This window comes from Gopherus flavomarginatus, chromosome 10 (genome assembly GCF_025201925.1).
Source record: "Gopherus flavomarginatus isolate rGopFla2 chromosome 10, rGopFla2.mat.asm, whole genome shotgun sequence".
Taxonomy (NCBI): domain Eukaryota; kingdom Metazoa; phylum Chordata; order Testudines; family Testudinidae; genus Gopherus; species Gopherus flavomarginatus.
The window spans coordinates 13,622,541-13,640,404 of NC_066626.1; positions in this window are offsets into that span (position 1 = coordinate 13,622,541).

The following is a 17,864-nucleotide window of genomic DNA, read 5'->3' on the forward strand; positions in this document are numbered from 1 at the left end:
CTCCTGTAAATGTAAACAAACTTGTTTGTCTTAGTGATTGGCTGAAGAAGAAGTAGGACTGAGTGGACTTGTAGGCTTTGAAGTTTTACATTGTTTTGTTTTTGAATGTAGTTATATAACAAAAAATCTACATTTGTAAGTTGCACTTTCACCACGAAGAGATTGCACTGCCGTACTTGTATGAGGTGAATTGAAAAATACTCTCTTTTGTACAGTGCAAATATTTGTAATAAAAAAGAATATACACTTCATTTTCAATTATAACATAGAATACAATATATATGAAAATGTAGAAAAACATCCAAAATGTATAATAAATTTTAATTGATATTCTATTCTTTAACAGTGTGATTAAAACTGCGATTAATTGCAATTAATTTTTTTAATCATAAATAATTGTTTTGAGTTAATCAGATGATTAACTGCAATTAATTGATAGCCCGAATACAAATAGTTCTAAGAATATTGACTTCAGTGCAGCCATGCTGATTTACCTCAGTTGAGGATGTACAATATACCTCAAGTAGGATAATAAACAGTGTCACCTGATGAATCACTAAGATCACTTCTTGCAGTGCTTTGGTGTTCCTTAGAGATGTCCCATCCAACCACAGACCCAGGTCATTACCTTGTAAGACCTTGTAAGATGACTCCACCAAGTATGATGGCTGCAAGACTGAAGACCCAGCATTAAAGTAAATGTGAAGACCCAATGAAACATTCAAATTGATGAGTTTTAAAAGGTTACAAAAGGAAAATGTGACCTTTAGGATTTCATTAAATCAGATAAATCCCTTAAATATTTGATATTGACATACATCTTTGAAGATGGAGTAGTGACTAGAACTTTTTGGGAAACAGATTTTCATGAGAAAATGCCAATGTTGAAACCAAAAGTTTTGACAGAAACGGGTTGGTTTTGACCAGTTTTTCAAGTTGAAATTTTTTGGGGGGTGAGGAAAGGAATGAGACTGTCAACATTTTTTAAATAAAAAATTCTGCTTTTTTGGTTTGAAATTAATTTTTGTTTTAAAATTTGAGCTAATTATTGTAAAAATGATTTGTAAAGGTCAAAATCAAAACAAAACATTCTGAAATGATCAAAATGAACTGTTTTGAGAGTGACCAAACCCGATTTTTAAAAAAAATGTTGGTTCCAACAAATGTCGGGATTATTACTTTTTGTCCCAATTTGGGAGGAGAAATGTTTTAATATCTCTACTATTTTTGTGCAACAGGAAAACTGTTTTCCACCTTGCACTAGTACTAATCACACAAACAAAGGTGTAGCGTTGCTAGCTGTGCTATTGCATGAGGTGGTTTATTCAAGAGATTAAGAGTTATGGGTTTATTTGTGTCAGAACATTACATTAAGTATAATGTTTGAAAATTCTCATTATTACAGCGTTATCAGATTCAACAGCTAACCTGAAAAACACCTTGGAGGATATTTCATCACCATACAACTTGACTTCCAGAATAAACATGCTCAACAAAATTCTAAGTTTCGGGAAGGTAAATTTTGCATCCGTGGTGCAGTGACATGGAATGAATTTGTTTTTGTTTAAATAAAGAGTTTTAAGCAGAAGGGGGCTGACTCCCAGCTGGTGTGAATTGATTTCAATGGGGTTATGACAATTGTGACGTCAGCTGACAAGCTGCTCCTATCATTTGAACATGCATTTTATTTTAGGAAAGGGAAGATAGTTGTGGAGGGTGGGTTGTTAAGTGACTATTGTAAATTTCGTTTTCCTCTTAGCATAACCCTCAAGTGTTATGTTATTAATCCAAATTACTTTGCCACTTCACATATAACCAAATACCAACAGACCATACCTCTGATATTCGAGCACAGGATTTCTCTAGTTCATTCAAAGCCAAGGCACTCCATGAGGCAAAATGTATATATATCCTCTTTCACATTCAACTAAAATACCATGTCATAGTCATTGCTATCCTAGCCAGTATTTGCCAATGGCTACCACATGGTGGTTTTGGAGATGCCACACTATCCGTCTGTGATAAGAATTGTTTAGGGTTGTGAGCTTTTTGTCAGTTAATGTACAAAACTATGTCCTGGACTTTGAATATATTAATGTTTTTATGTTGTGGCCCCAATCATGCAAACACCTATCCATGTGCTTAACTACATGCATGTGAATAGACTCAGAAGTCAGTGGCACTATTCACATGCATAAAATTAAGTATGTGCATAAATGTTTGTCGGCTCAGGGCTAAATTGTTTAATGTAATTACCGCCTGTCATAATTCCTTACTGCTTTGATTAAAGTAACTGTCAGGAAACCCTGTTTTTAGCACCACTAATGTTAAATTTTCTCTTTAGGCGCAGACGCAGGATTCATCTGCGGCGAACCTCAGAATTGTTATCTGTGAGATTATGTCATCACATATACCCTCTTCCAATCTCCCTTGGGAAAGCATGGGAGCAAACGTTCACAGGACGTTTTGTTTTACCAACTCGTCTCTTTTAGAATCATTTTTCCAAGCATTCCGAAGTCAGATATCTCAGGTGAATATCCACCTTCTCTTGTCTCCATTGAGAATATTAAGAATGGCTATTATTATTCGGACTGTTGTATGGGGTAGTGCCTGGGAGCCCTACTAACGGACTAAGATCCCATGTGCAAGGTGCTGTACAAATATACAATCAAAAGATGGCCCCTGCCCTAAAGAATTTGCATTCTAATTCCTTAGGAGCAAGGATAATGTAATTGTTTAGGAGTGTCATTTTTTCAAAGCATCTACTGTAATGAAGCACTCAATGCCCATTGAAAAGCAATGAGACTTAGGCATCTAACTTACTCCGATTGGTGTTTTGAAAATTCCCATAATAAAGATGGTTTGTTTCCGCCCGTTACTAGTCTGTCTGCTTTAGTAAATATAGGGATCTGCTAAGAATATAAGTAGATTTTTAGAGATCATCAAGACCATCTAACCTGACCTCTTTCATAGGAGCCATATAATATCACACAGTAATTCCTGTGTCAATCCCAATAACCTGTGAAAGAGCATCTTTCAAACGGCCATATAATTTAGCCCTCAAAACAATTATATCTTAAATAAGGTGTATGCTCCCTTTTTATCAGGATGAGGGCTGTCTTGTGTTCTCATGCAGAATATTCTCAGACTCATACAGAAAGCTAGATTAGGTGACACCCATGAGCAGGGTTCTCCGAAAGTATTGCCTGATGGAGTCACAGCCAGCGCTGCACAGATGCAAAGTCTTTAAAACTAGTTAAACTGCAGGGATCTTATGCTTTGACACATTCGTACTCCAGCACTGGGATGTATCTAATAAAGGAATCCTGGTCATGGCACTCTGCCACTTAGAGGCAAATGCTCGGCTGATGTAAAGGTGCTGCTTCATTGACTTACATGGATTTCTCCCTGTTTGCACCAGCAGAGAATTGGGCCCATGTTCTTTTCTCATCCCTCCCCTTGGTTCTAGTTTTACCACCTGTCATGTCCCCTACATCCATTGCTTTATGATCTCTGCTGTAGAATCTTCTTATTCTGGGTCCACGAGTAGGAATCTGTGGAGGGGATTTCATGAAGGAGAACAAGTCATTCCACCTCGCCGTGCTCATCACATACTCACCATGAAAAGACTAGTTAGAGCTGGACTCATCCCAAGTCCTGTATCAGCTGGAACAATCGCTTGAAATGGAATTTAGATGGGCTGGCCAAATTCATCCTTGGTGTAAACATTTGGGAGGAATATGCTCCATTGACACAACCGTAGGCACAATGTGCAGAATCACCCAGATATGAGCCCTGCTAAATGCCTGCGCTGGGGAATAAGAAGGTGTGTGGAGCCTCCTTGCCTGAATTGCCGGGTCCTAAGTAGAGGGAAATCAGTTGCCAAAGGGCTGCTACCTCTTGCCCCCAGCCTCCATTAGGGTGACCAGATGTCCCAATTTTATAGGGACAGTCCCAATATATGGGGCTCTCTCTTGTATAGAGGCATATACACCCTCCGTCCCGATCTTTCAGACTTGCTATCTGGTCACCTTAGGCCCTGCACAGGTTGGTGAGGAGTGTCTTGTCAGGGGTGTGGAATAAGCAGAACCCCATAAAGCACCAGGCAGCACAACTAAGCTGGCTTAGAGGAGGTCGTAAACTGTGTTAGAAAGAGGGCGGGGATTGAATTGTGACTCCAAGAAACCCCAATTTGGTTCCTTCTCGTGCGCTTGGGTCATTGCAGTTGAGTGTTATCCTTTGCTGAGGCTGGATTGAAAGGGTGCAGCCTGTCTCAAAATAAATAGCGTACTCAGCCCACAATTGTATTACATTCAAAAATATTGTCCAATTTTAATTTTCAGGCAACTGGTAAACACTTTCCAAAAGTGTCCTGGGGTTACCAGAGTTTAAAATGCTCTGGTACAAATTCCAGATAGCTATACCTGTTTGAATGCGCAATGTGAATATTTTTGTTATGTGGTGCAGCTAGTTAACAAATATAAAATGTCCTCTTAGCCTGTAAATAATTTTATCTTATTTTTATGGTTTAAGTTGCAGCAGGACCCTCAGTATCAGGTGACATTTGTCAAAGAAACCGTCTCGTTCCTGTCACTCATCTCACGAGTGCAGAATGAAACCTCTCTGTGGCATTTCCTCTTGATGGTCCCTGATGTGCTCCAGGGCAGTCTGAGAATGAAGGATATATTTCCTTTTCTTCAGAATGCAAGCAGGTAGGACAACAGAAAGGATGGGAAGGGCGCTGATGGTATGGTGGTTATGCCTGTTACTGAGCAGGCAGTCATGATGTGGCAACTCAAAGGAACAGAAAGGGAGTTAGTTTCGGTGGTGCAGGGCTATCTTACTGTATGTCTGAAGGTCTCTAAGGATGGTGGGTAACATATTGACTTTCAGTGAGACTCAAGCCCCTCTGGGTATGTCTGCACAGTCCACAGAAGGGAACCTTTCAGCCTGGGGTTAACAGACTTGTGTTAGTGGGGCTTGCACGAGTGTACTAAAAACATCACTGCAGATATTCCAGATTGGGCTGGAGCTTGCGCTCTGAAGCCCACCCTGACCCGCAACTTCAAAGCTAATTTTAGAGCACTAGCACAAGCCCTGCTAGCCCAAGTCTGTTAATCTGAGTTGGAGGACTTCCTCCTATGGGCCATGTAGACATGTGGACATACCCTGTGTTGCTGAGTCACTTGTGAAAGTAACTCCTGGGTCACTCAAGTACTTTTGCAAATGTTACCCAGTGTCCGCTGGCTGTAAACCTGTTCTGAGGCATAGTCGGTGTGCAGCTATCATTACCATGTGGAAGCTGAAAGGCTAGGTAAGTGACTGTCCAAAATGTCAGATGAAAACAAATCCTTTCTTCTGTGCTCCTTGATAGGTTTTTGATGATGATATTAGCTAACCAGCTCCTTTCAGAAGATCTCAGGGCCAGATGCACTGGTATATTCCAGCTGCTTTGTATCACTCTATGAATTCGGCTTAGAAGAAATATTAAACTAGGTTTACGGTTGCTTTGCATTGCTACATTGGCATCAAGCAGCCAGACCAGGCTGAATCTGGCTTTTAGAGTTTTGTGGCTTTGAAACTATATCTCTACATAGGAAGAAGTATCTTTGGAATGATATTTGTTGCTCAACAGTTACAGGGAAAATGAAGGAGACAAAACAGAGACTCATACATAGTCTTTAGTGCCCTGATTGAAACCTTTGAAACTCTCTCCAACTAGGATTGTGAAAACTTTCCTCAGTGGGCTCAGTCCTGAAGTCCTTTCCCAATTTGTACTCAGACAAAACTCCCATCTAAAGCAAAAAGACTTCAGGATTGTGCCCCAAATTGGGGTATCTGGAGAAATTTGTGCAACTCATCCACTGGCTGCGTGACTGAAAGCTGGATAGTGTATCTGTGGAGATCATTGTATCTGGTCCATTTTAACATATTGTGACAAAGTTCCTCCTCTACCTTAGTGGGTCCTGCGCTTATTGGCGGATTTGTTCACCTCAGTGATCTTCCCCTCTTGTGGAACCCACAGTCTGGGTCAGCTCCTCCTGTGTCTGATCAGGAGTTGGGAGGTTTGGGGGGAACCCGGGCCCGTCCTTTACTCCGGGTTCCAGCCCAGGGCCCTGTGGATCGCAGCTGTCCATAGTGCCTCCTGTACCAGTTGCATGACAGCTACAACTCCCTGGGCTACTTCCCCATGGCCTCCTCCAAACACCTTCTTTATCCTCACCACAGGACCTTCCTCCTGGTGTCTGATAATGCTTGTCCTCCTCAATCCTCCAGCAGTACACTCTCTCACTCTCAGCTCCTTGCCCTCTTGTTCCCAGCTCCTCACACACGCTCCTTCTCCTCTGGCTCCTCCCTGCCTGACTGGAGTGAGCTCCTTTTTAAACCCAGGTACCCTGATTAGCCTGCCTTGATTGGCTGCAGGTGTTCTAATTAAAGTAGCTATCTCTACTGCCTTCTAGAAAGATCTTAATTGGCCCCAGGTGCCTTGATTAACCTGGAGCAACTGCCATTTGGTTACCAGGGTACTAGGGATTTGTTTAGCCTGGGGCTAACATACCTGTTTCTCAGTACTTTACTGTAGCCATCTGGCTGTGCCCCATCACAATATCCAGTAGAGTCAAATCAAGTGTCTCTTTGTCAAGCCTCTTTCCAATAATGATTGATGGAGATGATGCTGGCAAGCTGTGTTTAATAAACACCTGGTAAGCTCCTTAACTTGAGCAGTCTGAAGACCCTTACAGAAGTTGCCAAGAGGGTTGGTTGTGACCTTTTTTATGGAGTTGATTGTGATCTTGGTAGACTTGGGACTCACTCTTGCTCATCATTAACAAGAAGCAGAGGAAACTAAAAACAATCAACGTGCCATTAGTCTGGAGAAAACTGAGATAATGTCCTAACCGGCACTTGGGGAATCACATATAAGATCTAGTATCACGATCCTCAGTGGAGCCACTCTCAACGTGATAACAGATTTCACTTTCTTCAAAGGAGTTTTGTCAATGCTACTCTTAATAGAGGAGCTGCCTGTGAATGTCCACATTTATTAGATTGCTACTTCCAGATCTGTAACCAGGACTGTATCACACAAGAAGACATAATATTCATTGTGCTATTCCATCTCACAGGGACATGTTATCACCTGTACATCAAAGAGCTGTGCAGAATTTTGTCAGTGGCACCTTGGAGCTGGTATACCTAGAAAGTGGCATGATAAATGCAACAATAAAGGGTTTGTGCAAAGAGCTTGCACGAATACAATTTGAAATTATTGTTATGCAATTACATCTTAGACAGACTGGACATGCCCTCTACATGAAAGAACAGGTTCTCAAGAAAATATTGCACAGTGATTTTTTTATAGGTGAAAGATCAAGAGATACACGAAGAACCTTCACCCACGGTGACATTGATATTAATATATGGGAAGCTGCTGCACCAGAGCAGAGCAGTGAATTACCATCTTGTGCAGAAAGTTTTGGAGCAAATTTTATTACTTTGTAGGAGAAACTGAGGCCTTGCAAGCAAAGAAAACAGAAATTATGGATAGGGTGGCCAATTTTGATTGGACATATTCCTGAAGGTTTCATCACATGACATAATAATCAATTAAAGATTAATCTTTAATTCCCGAAGACTCCAGGACAATCCTAGGGGTTTGGCAACCCTTATTATGAACACCCCTAGTAAACATTCCTGGCTTTTAAATTTTCCTGCCCAGCCAGGGAATTAATAATTGGACTCTTCAGCTACCTTCAAGACCAAAAAAGTTCTTGCAAAACTATTCAACTTTGACATGAAGGACAAACCGCAACACCAGCTTCTATTTCTGCTACCTGCTCCTTTACATAATTTGTGCTCACTTTTGGCAATCCATGGCATCTAGTGCCCTCACTATTCCTTTCCTGATGCTTTTGACACAGTGAGACAGGTGTAATTTTTATGCATATCCCCAGCAGCAACTTCCCCTTTTGAGGCTCTTGCCACTTACTCTCCCTAATGTGCACCTGGGTAGAATGAAAATATCCAGGTTAACATTGAGGGGAGAAAACCTATCCAAGAACATTACAATAAATATGGAGTCACAATAAGCACCATACTTTGGGCCCATTCTTGCAAGGCAGTGTGTGTTCATCCACACAGGACGAATCTGCTTCTCTATGCTGTTTGCATATCTCTTGCAGTATGTAAACAAGGCAGCAGTTGTAACTCCACATGCAATGCTGAATTGTACAATGACTCCACACCTACCATAAATTTTATAGATGCAGAACATAGAGCAGCTGATCCAATGCCCATTGAAGTCAATGGAAACAGTCCTAAAGATTTCAATAGTCTTTGGTATATGCAGTGTTGTTGTAACCGTGCTGGTCCCAGGTTATTAGAGAGACAAGGTGGGTGGGATGCTATCTTTTATTGGATCAACTTCTGTTGGTGAGAGAGAGACAAGCATTTGAGCTTATGCAGAGCTCTTCGTCAGGTCAGCTTCTTCAGGTTTTTCAGGCCTGCGTAAGCTTGTCTCTCTCACCAACAGAAATTGGTCCAGTAAAAGATATTACCTCATCCAACTTGTCTCTCTAATGGTCTTTGATTCATATCCATAACACTATGAATATTGAATAGATATTTTAATGGATACTGCTGCAATACAATCAACCTGACAGCTTTTTCTTTTCGAAAAGATCCCTTGTTTCCCTTCAGTCTGAATGTTTCAGAGAGAAAATGAATCCTCTGAAATGGCCACACATTTCCCATCCATTTATCTTGTCTTCTGTGGATTCCCACTTTATCTTGATCCTTAGCTGCTCTATTTCTTAGTTTCTTTCAGGATAAAATTCACCTGGCACAGTGCACCGCCAGGATGGTGTCACTTTCATCCTATGTACGGCCTATTTTGCAAATTTAAGTAGTGTACAGGCTTTGCTTGAGCTTCTTGATAGGAGTGATTTAATGAGTATAAGGTGTGTGACAAAGCTCCGAGCCTGTATTGGTGGGTCCAGCGCTTCCAGGGGGATTCAGTGGCCTCAGAAGCTCGCAAAGGCCCTCAGTGTGACCTCCCTTTCTCAGTATAGCGGCAAAGGTCACAACTTTTTGAGCTACTTTTGTCACAGGCTATTATGAGAGGTGGAAGAGTAGAATACCCACAGTCTCTGTTGCTCCTTATAGCTCAATAGGCACAGTTCGGCCTCCTGCCTGGACCTAAGTCTGCTTCCCCTCTCAAGGGGATCTCTGTAGAGCATGCGGAGGGGGGAAGGGAAGGAACCCAGGCCCATCCTCTACTCCGGGTTCCAGCCCAGGGACCATAATGGTAGCAGCTGTTGGCGGCTTCCCTTTCACCACTGATGCTGCTTTGATTCCCTGGGCCACTTCCCCATGATCTCCTTTTCCCAGCTTCACCCTTACCTCAGGTTTCAGCAACGCTTCCTCTCCTCCAGCTCCTTTCACCTGGGCTTTCTTGAGGAACTGGAAGGAGAGCTTTTAAGCGGTGTGAGTAGGACCTTGATTAGTTCCAGCTGTTTCCATTAGCCTTACAGCCTTAACTGACCCTTTGTTAGTTAATTGGAATCAGATGCCTGCATTAGCCCAATGACCTTACCTGGTTTAATTGGCATCAGGTGACTTGTTTGGCCTGGAGTAACCTTTGTTTGGCTACTAAGGGAACAGGGACCTGCTCATCCTGAGGCTGACATATTTGCCTTCCTCTACTCTCTTTTATAGCTTGCTGGTCTGAGTTTGTCACAGGTGTTATACATTTCTGCTAATATACTGCTATGGCTTTCCTTCAAAGCCCTTTGTTAGCATTTTGTGCATGATCCAACACATAATTAAACATAAGGGCAGCATCTCTTTTGCCATGTATTTTAAGAATGGTATGCTGCAATCGATCTATTTCCCACCCTTTTTTGTTTCTCCTGGTAATCCTTGAGCCACAACTTGTTTTCATTGTTTTTCCCCCTTAGTGTTCTGATGGCATCTCAACAGGTTTCTCCTCCAGTCATGAGTAATGATGGAATCAAAACTATCCACAACAGGGTTTTGCATCTTTTGGATTCCCTGAACTGTTCAGAACAAGGTAAGAGCCTTCAAACTAGCTATATCTTTGTTGAAAAACTGCAACACCAAGGAGAAACATATTGTGAGCTCGTAGGCAACCAGACCAGTCCTATGCCATTCAGGGCTTGGAATAATGAATTGTCCCTTCAACTTTTAACAAATCTAAATAAATAAATAAATAAAATGTCTCATCACCAATGGAAACTTAAAACTCTTCCTCAATTAATCTGCTGATACCAAATAAGATATGTTTTTACAGCATGATAATTCACATGAAGTAGCTTTCTTAGTGTAATATCTTAGTGGAGGCAAAGTGTCATAGTTTTTACCTCAGTGTAACTAGGCATGGTCAACCCCAGGTGGAGAGTGTGGTATTGAACTCAGGTAACTTCGGCCTGGTCTACACTACACGTTTATACCGATTTTAGCAGCGTTAAACCAATTTAACGCTGCACCCATCCACACAACGAGGCCCTTTATATCTATATAATGGGCTCTTTAAACTGGTTTCTGTACTCCTCCCCGACGAGAGGAGTAGCGCTGAAATAGGTATTACCATATCGGATTAGGGTTAGTGTGGCCACAAATCAACGGTATTGGCCTCCGGGCGGTAACCCACAGTCCACCATTGTGAACGCTCTGGACAGCAATCTGAACTTGGAGGCAGTGGCCAGGTAGACAGGAAAAGCCCTGTGAACTTTTGAATTTCATTTCCTGTTTGGCCAGCGTGGAAAGCTCACCAGCACAGGTGACCACGCAGAGCTCATCAGCACAGGTAACAATGCAGTCTCCTGAGAATCGAAAAAGAGCTCCAGCATGGACCGCACAGGAGGTACTGGATCTGATCTCTATATGGGGAGAGGATTCAGTGCTAACAGAACTCCGTTCCAAAAGATGAAATGAAAAAACTTTTGAAAAAATTTCCAAGGCTATGATGGAAAAAGGCCACACCAGGGACTCAGTGCAGTGCAGAGTGAAAGTTAAGGAGCTCAGACAAGCCTATCAGAAAACCAAAGAAGCAAACTGAAGGTCCGGGGACAGGGCTGAAAACATGCCGCTTCTACACTGAGCTGCATGCAATTCTAGGGGGGTCCACCACCATTACCCCACCCCTGTCCGTGGATTCCGAGGTGAGGGTGGTAATCTCAGCCATGGCTGAGGATTCTGCGGATGGGGAAGATGAGGAGGAGGACGAGGAGGACGAGCTTGCAGAGAGCACACAGCACTCCGTTCTCCCCAACAGCCAGGAGCTTTTTCTCACCCAGATGGAATAACTCTCCTAGCCCTCCCAAGCCAGTAGCCCAGACAATGAAGCCATGGAAGCGACCTCTGGTGAGTGTACCTTTGTAAATATAAAACATGGTTTCAAAGCAAGCGTTTCTTAATGATTGATTTGCCCTGAGGACTTGGGATGCATTCGTGGCCAGTACAGTTATTGGAAAAGTTTGTTAACATGTCTGAGGATGGAGTGAAAATCCTCCAGGATATCTCCATGGAGCTCTCCTGGAGGTACTCCAAAAGCCTTTGCAGAAGGTTTCTGGGCAAGGCAGCCTTATTCCGTCCACCATGGTAGGACACTTGACCACGCCATGCATGTAGCAAGTAATCTGGTATCATTGCATGACAAAACCTAGCTGCGTATGGTCCCGGTGATTGCTGGCATTCAAGCAACATCCGTTCTTTATCTCACTGTGTTATCCTTAGGAGACTGATATCGTTCATGGTAACCTGGTTGAAATTCAGGAATTTAATTAAGGGGACAGAGATGGCCATTCCTACTGGACTGTTTGCTTGTTGCTTAAAAGAAATCCTTCCTTGCAGGTAGCCAAGCGGGGGGAGTGCAGGGGAGGTAATGGCGCTGAGCTTTTTCACATTTGGCTATCAGGGATCTTCCCTGCTACCAGCCATGCGGTGGGGGGAGGGGTAAAGCGATCATCCCAGAGAATTGGATGGGGGGATGGTTTCTGCTGCTGCATGTTAGCAGGAAAGAAGCAGCACTGAACGGGCTTTGCTTGGTATTTGGGAAAGGAGGGCACTGTGTATATGAAGGCTGCAGAAGCTGAAAGACAATGGCTTACCATGGCCACATGCAAGCTGAATTCTGCTGCCTGGACCTGCGTCTGTGAGATCTCTAACACCAGAGCCGCAGGCACTCAATATTAAGATGCAAAATGAGACCTTGTAGTGAAATCACATGTGCTGTGTAAGGTGAATAGTGTTGTTCACTGTGAAAGAGTATAACCATTGTTCTGTAAAATGTATCTTTTAAAATGCTTCTCTCCCTTTTTTACCTCCCTGATGCAGCTGCAAATTTTTCAAGCCTCCCTACTCCATCCCGAAGGCTCTCTCAGGTAAGGCGAAAGAAAAAAAAGACGCGAGACGAAATGTTCTCGGAAATCATGGAAGTAACCTGCAATGAAAGAGCTCATCTGAATGAGTGGAAGGACGTGGTATCAAATTACAGGAAAGATGCCAGTGAACATAAGGAGAGGAGAGACGCTTGAGATGAGAGGTGGCACCAGGAAGATCAGAGGTGTAGGCAGGAAGATCAGTGGTGGCGGGATGCAACGCTGGGGCCGCTGCGTGATCAAACTGACATCCTCCGACGTCTGGTGGATCTTCAGGAAGAGCAGCGGGGTCACAGAGTGCCACTGCAGCCCCTGTGTAACCACCCTCAGCACTCACCATGTTCCATATCTTCCTCACCCAGATGTGTAAGAACGCGTGGTAGGAGGCTCCGTGCACCCGCCCACTCCACCCCCATGGACAGCCCAACCAAAACGCTGTCATTGCTTTGAAATATTTTTAGTGGCCTTTTCCTTCCCTCCTATCCTCCTCCCAAATCACACTGGGATACCTTGTCAGTTCTCTCCCTCTTTTTATAATGGTGGGTTGCTTACAGGGAATGAGTCAATCAAGGGGGGAGTTCATCAAGGGGGAAAAAAACAGTCACACCGTACCTTGGCCCATGATTAAACTGGTTTTCAAAGCTTCTCTGATGCGCACCATTTCGTGGTGTGCTCTTCTAATTACCCTGGTGTCTGGCTGCGCGTAATCAGCGGCCAGGTGATTTGCCTCAGCCTCCCACCCTGCCATAAAGATCTCCCCCTTACTCTCACAGAGATTGTGGAGCACACAGCAAGCAGCAATAACCATGGGGACATTGGTTTGGCTGAGGTCTGAGCAAGTCAGTAATGTGCGCCAGCGCGCCTTTAAACGTCCAAATGCACATTCTACCACCATTCTGCACTTGCTCAGCCTGTACTTGAGCAGCTCCTGACTACTGTCCAGGCTGCCTGTGTATGGCTTCATAAGCCATGGCATCAAGGGGTAGGCTGGGTCCCCCAGGATAACTACAGGCATTTCAACATCCCCAACTGTTATTTTCTGGTCTGGGAAGTAATTCCCTTGCTGCAGCCATTTTAACAGAGTAGTGTTCCTGAAGACGCAAGCGTCATGAACCCCTCCTGGCCATCCCACGTGAATGTTGGTGAAACGTCCCTTGTGATCCACCAGTGCTTGCAGCACCGTTGAAAAGTATCCCTTGCGGTTTACATACTGGGTGCCCTGGTGCTCCGGTGCCAAGATAGGGATATAGGATTCCATCTATCACTCCCCCACAGTTAGGGAATCCCATTGCAGCAATCCCACTATGACCTGCACCTTTTCCAGAGTCATAACCTTTTGTAGCAGCAGCTAATGATTGCTTTGGCTACTTGCATCACAGCAGCCCCCACAGTAGATTTTCCCCACTCCAAATTGATTCCCGTCTGACCAGTAGCTGTCTGGCGTTGCAAGCTTCCAGAGGGCTATTGCCACTCACTTCTCAACTGTGAGGGCTGCTCTCATCTTGGTATTATGGCGTTTCAGGGCAGGGGAAAGCAAGTCACAAAGTTCCATGAAAGTGCCCTTACGCATGTGAGAGTTTCGCAGCCACTGCGAATCGTCTCAAACCTGAAAAACTATGCGGTCCCACCAGTCTGTGCTTGTTTCCCGGGCCCAAAATTGGCATTCAATGGCTAGAACCTGCCCCATTACCAGCAGGATCTCCAAAGCGCAGGGGCCCACGGTTTGAGAGAATTCTTCGTCCATGTCCTCATCACTCTCGTCACCACTCTGCCATAGCCGCCTCCTCCTTGCTTGGCTTTGCAGGTCCTGGTTCAGCATAGACTGCACGAGAATGTGCGAGGTATTTACAACGTCCACTACTGCGGTCTTGATCTGAGCAGGGTCCATGCTTGCTGTGCTATGGCGTTTGCACAGTTCAGCCAGGAAAAAAGGCGTGAAACGGATGTCTGCTGCTTTCACGGAGAGAGGGGTGAAGCTGTACCCAGAACCCCCCACAACAATGTTTTTTGCCTCATCAGGCATTGGGATCTCAACCCAGAATTCCAAGGGGCGGGGGAGACTGCGGGAACTATGGGATAGCTACAGGATAACTACCCACAGTGCAACGCTCTGGAAATCGACGCTAGCCTCGGTACATGGACGCACACCACCGAATTAATGTGCTTAGTGTGGCCACGTGCACTTGACTTTATACAATCTGTTTTACAAAACTGGTTTATGTAAAATCGGAATAATCCCGTAGTGTAGACATACCCTAAGTAGAGGTGAAAACTGCAGTGCCTTGTCTCCAGTTAGACTTTACAGTGAGATAGCTATCTCAAGGTAGTTGTCTTGCTGTAAAAACATATTTATTGGCAGTGAAGGCATAGCCTTTGAAACTTGTAGGGTATACATGAGGGGTCAGAAGAAAGATAAAACATATTTTATATATACATATAGAAAATAGGCTATTCTCCATGTGTTTCTTTACCTAGTCGTAATCAGTTTTCTGTTGTCTTGTTCAGTATGATTCATGGATGGTAGACATTGACATTGATAAGGAGGTCGTGGGATTAGTAAAGGGTGGAATTCCATGCCTAAGGTGTGGTCTGGAAAAAAGCATGAAATCAACTGATGGGAGAAACAGACAGGGGAAGAGGTTCGAGGTGGCAATGTTTGCAGAGCAGAGGATATGGAGGGGGGTTCCAAACAGAGATAAGAACAGATAATTGAGGGAATTGTGAAGGGCCTTAAAGATGAGCACAGAAAACTGAAGAAGCAGGCAACATCAAGTTGTGTTACTAGCAGCAAGATGCTGGTAGTGTTAATGGAGTACCTCTGCTAACAGCCCAGATGTTCATGATCCCAAGGTGTTCCTCAGATGGGGAAAACATAGATGAGGAAACCAGGTCACTTATTTAGCTGCCTAAATATAGATTTAAGTGCCTAACTTTAGACATCCAAATGTGCAAATATAACCATAATTTTCAGTTCAGTTTCCAAACTAACATATGCATCTTCTTTATGCTTCTATTGTAGGCAAAAATAACAGCTCAACGGTGGCTGATATTTGCAATCTTTCCATTAACTGGAAAGACAACCGAAGCTCGGTATCTCAGATGGAAGAAGTATGGAGGTAAAAAAGGACTTACAGAACCATGGACAATGACAAAAATGTCATTGAAATTTGTGCTTTTTTTCTCCAAACTGCTTTTATGTTTTCACTTAAACTAATTTCATATTTTCTAAAACACTTTTTTTTCTTTCCTTTTAGAAAAATCAAATTACTGGAGTTTGATGGAGAAGACTTCAGAGAAGCTATTTTCTCGAAGGATTTAGAAACCGTACAAAAGTCCCTATATCTTCTGAAGGGCTTCCAACAATATTTGAATAGAAACAAATCAGAAAACTTAAATCCATTCACAGAATCTGTTGGGAATGAAACCATTCAGCGACTGTATGAAATTCTGAAGTTGGGAATGAATATTCTCTATGACTATAAATTAAGGAAACCATTAGGTAAAGAAACAATTGATGAAGTCTATAACTTCACATCTCCTCTACTTCAGAATGACTTTAATGGGACTTCTATTTTCAATACAGCAGCTCCCTGGAAAGAAATTCAAAGTACTTTTAAATTAGCTACAGTGATTTGGGATCTAGCATTTTTAAATAAGACTAATTTTAATACAGTGAAGACATGGGATATTATCAAAATGAAGATATCTCATAGGATTTCATCATTCCTTGCAGACATTAAAAACTATCTCTATGCAATGCAAGAAATTCCATCTTTGTTTTCAGATTCTCTTCTTAAACCTAATATCAATGAGGTCTTTCAAAAGAAGCTCTTTACTTTCCAGAAAATCCTTGCTCATGTGATGCATGTGAATATGGTGAGACAGTACTATCTATTGAGAAACATGTTTGAACTTATGGATACAATCCAAAATTCCACTGATGAAGATCTATGGAAGGAGCTGAATGCCAACTGGCATACTGTTGAAAAACTAAGGTCTGCAAAATGGAACAACACTGACATCATTGCATATCAGCAGTTTTTAGATATATTGCACAACCATTTATACACATTGAATAATGGTTCAGATGTTCTTTTCAATAAAGAATTGGAACAACTGGTGGAATTTGCTACCCGCATGTTAAGAGAGTATGGTGGAGAAGCCTCCAGAGTGGCCAATATCTCAATGACCATAGAAGCCATACAAAAAACCCTGGGCATATTAAAAGAGTTGCAGAAAAAAATTAATATTAGTACATTAGAAACTATTGATCTAGTCTTTAATTTTGACAGTAAAAACACTGGTAGATTGTTGGAAATATTGAGGGTAGGAAAGGAAATCCTTTATGACAATATATTGGGCAAAGCATCCGACAAAGAAAAAATTGATGCTGTCTATAATTTCTCGCATCTGCTACTTCAAAAAGAGTTTAACAAGACTTTCTTACAGCACAATACTTCACTGGAAACAAAAGTGTTGGATCTCTTGCATTTAGTCTTGAGTCCCTTTCTCGTGGAAAATAACAATCGTAATGAAAAGCCACAGAATTGCTCCGTCCAAGACATTCTTCATATAATTCTTCAGATGTTGCTTAAAAATATCACACTAAGTGAGTCCTTACCAGGAAGCCATTGCAAATTCCTGTTTACTTCCATGGACATTCAAACCAGAACAATGGAAAATCAAACATTTACTAAATTGTTTCAGCTTGCAATAAGAAACCTAGAGCAGACTCCGGAATTTGCTAGCATCTTCAAGAACAATAGTGAATATTTTTCAAGGGAACTGTCGTGTATTATCCAGTCATTACAATTTTCTTCTAGTTTTCTTTCAAACTTAAATGCTGTCTCTAACTTTAAGAATCTTTGGATAGAAGAAAAGTATCAAGCTCTGTCAGCCATCTCTAAGGATCTTCCCCAGAGTAATGCAATGTGCCCAATATCAGTCTTTCAGAATATGGATAGTGTATTTAAATCTTATCCTTTAAACATTTTGATTCCTATTATTTTGAATGAAACAGACTTGAAGTCACCAAATTTCTCTGGCAGTTCATTGGACTGGAATAGGTGGCCTTTGTCTACTGCCAGTCTACTGCCAACTGTTCCCCAATGGAATGCCAGTATATATGAATTGGTACAGATGGTCCAAAATGCCTCCAAGCAGCATGAATTGAGACATTTCTCAAGAGTCTGGAAGAGCATTGGCAATCTAATGATTACCAAATGGAACCTGACAGAAGTGAATTCCAGTATGAAACTATTGGAAATGTTGAAAAAAACTCTCAATGTTGTTGACATTGGATTAGTGCCCAGAAAAGCAAAAGCAGATCAATTCCTTCATAACTCTAGCCTGGGAATGAAACCCTCAGATTTGGAAGGTGTATTTAGTTTGTTAAAACTCTTCCTCAACTCAACTTCTGCCGCAAACAACAAACCTGACTTGGAGAGGATGTTTAAAAGATTT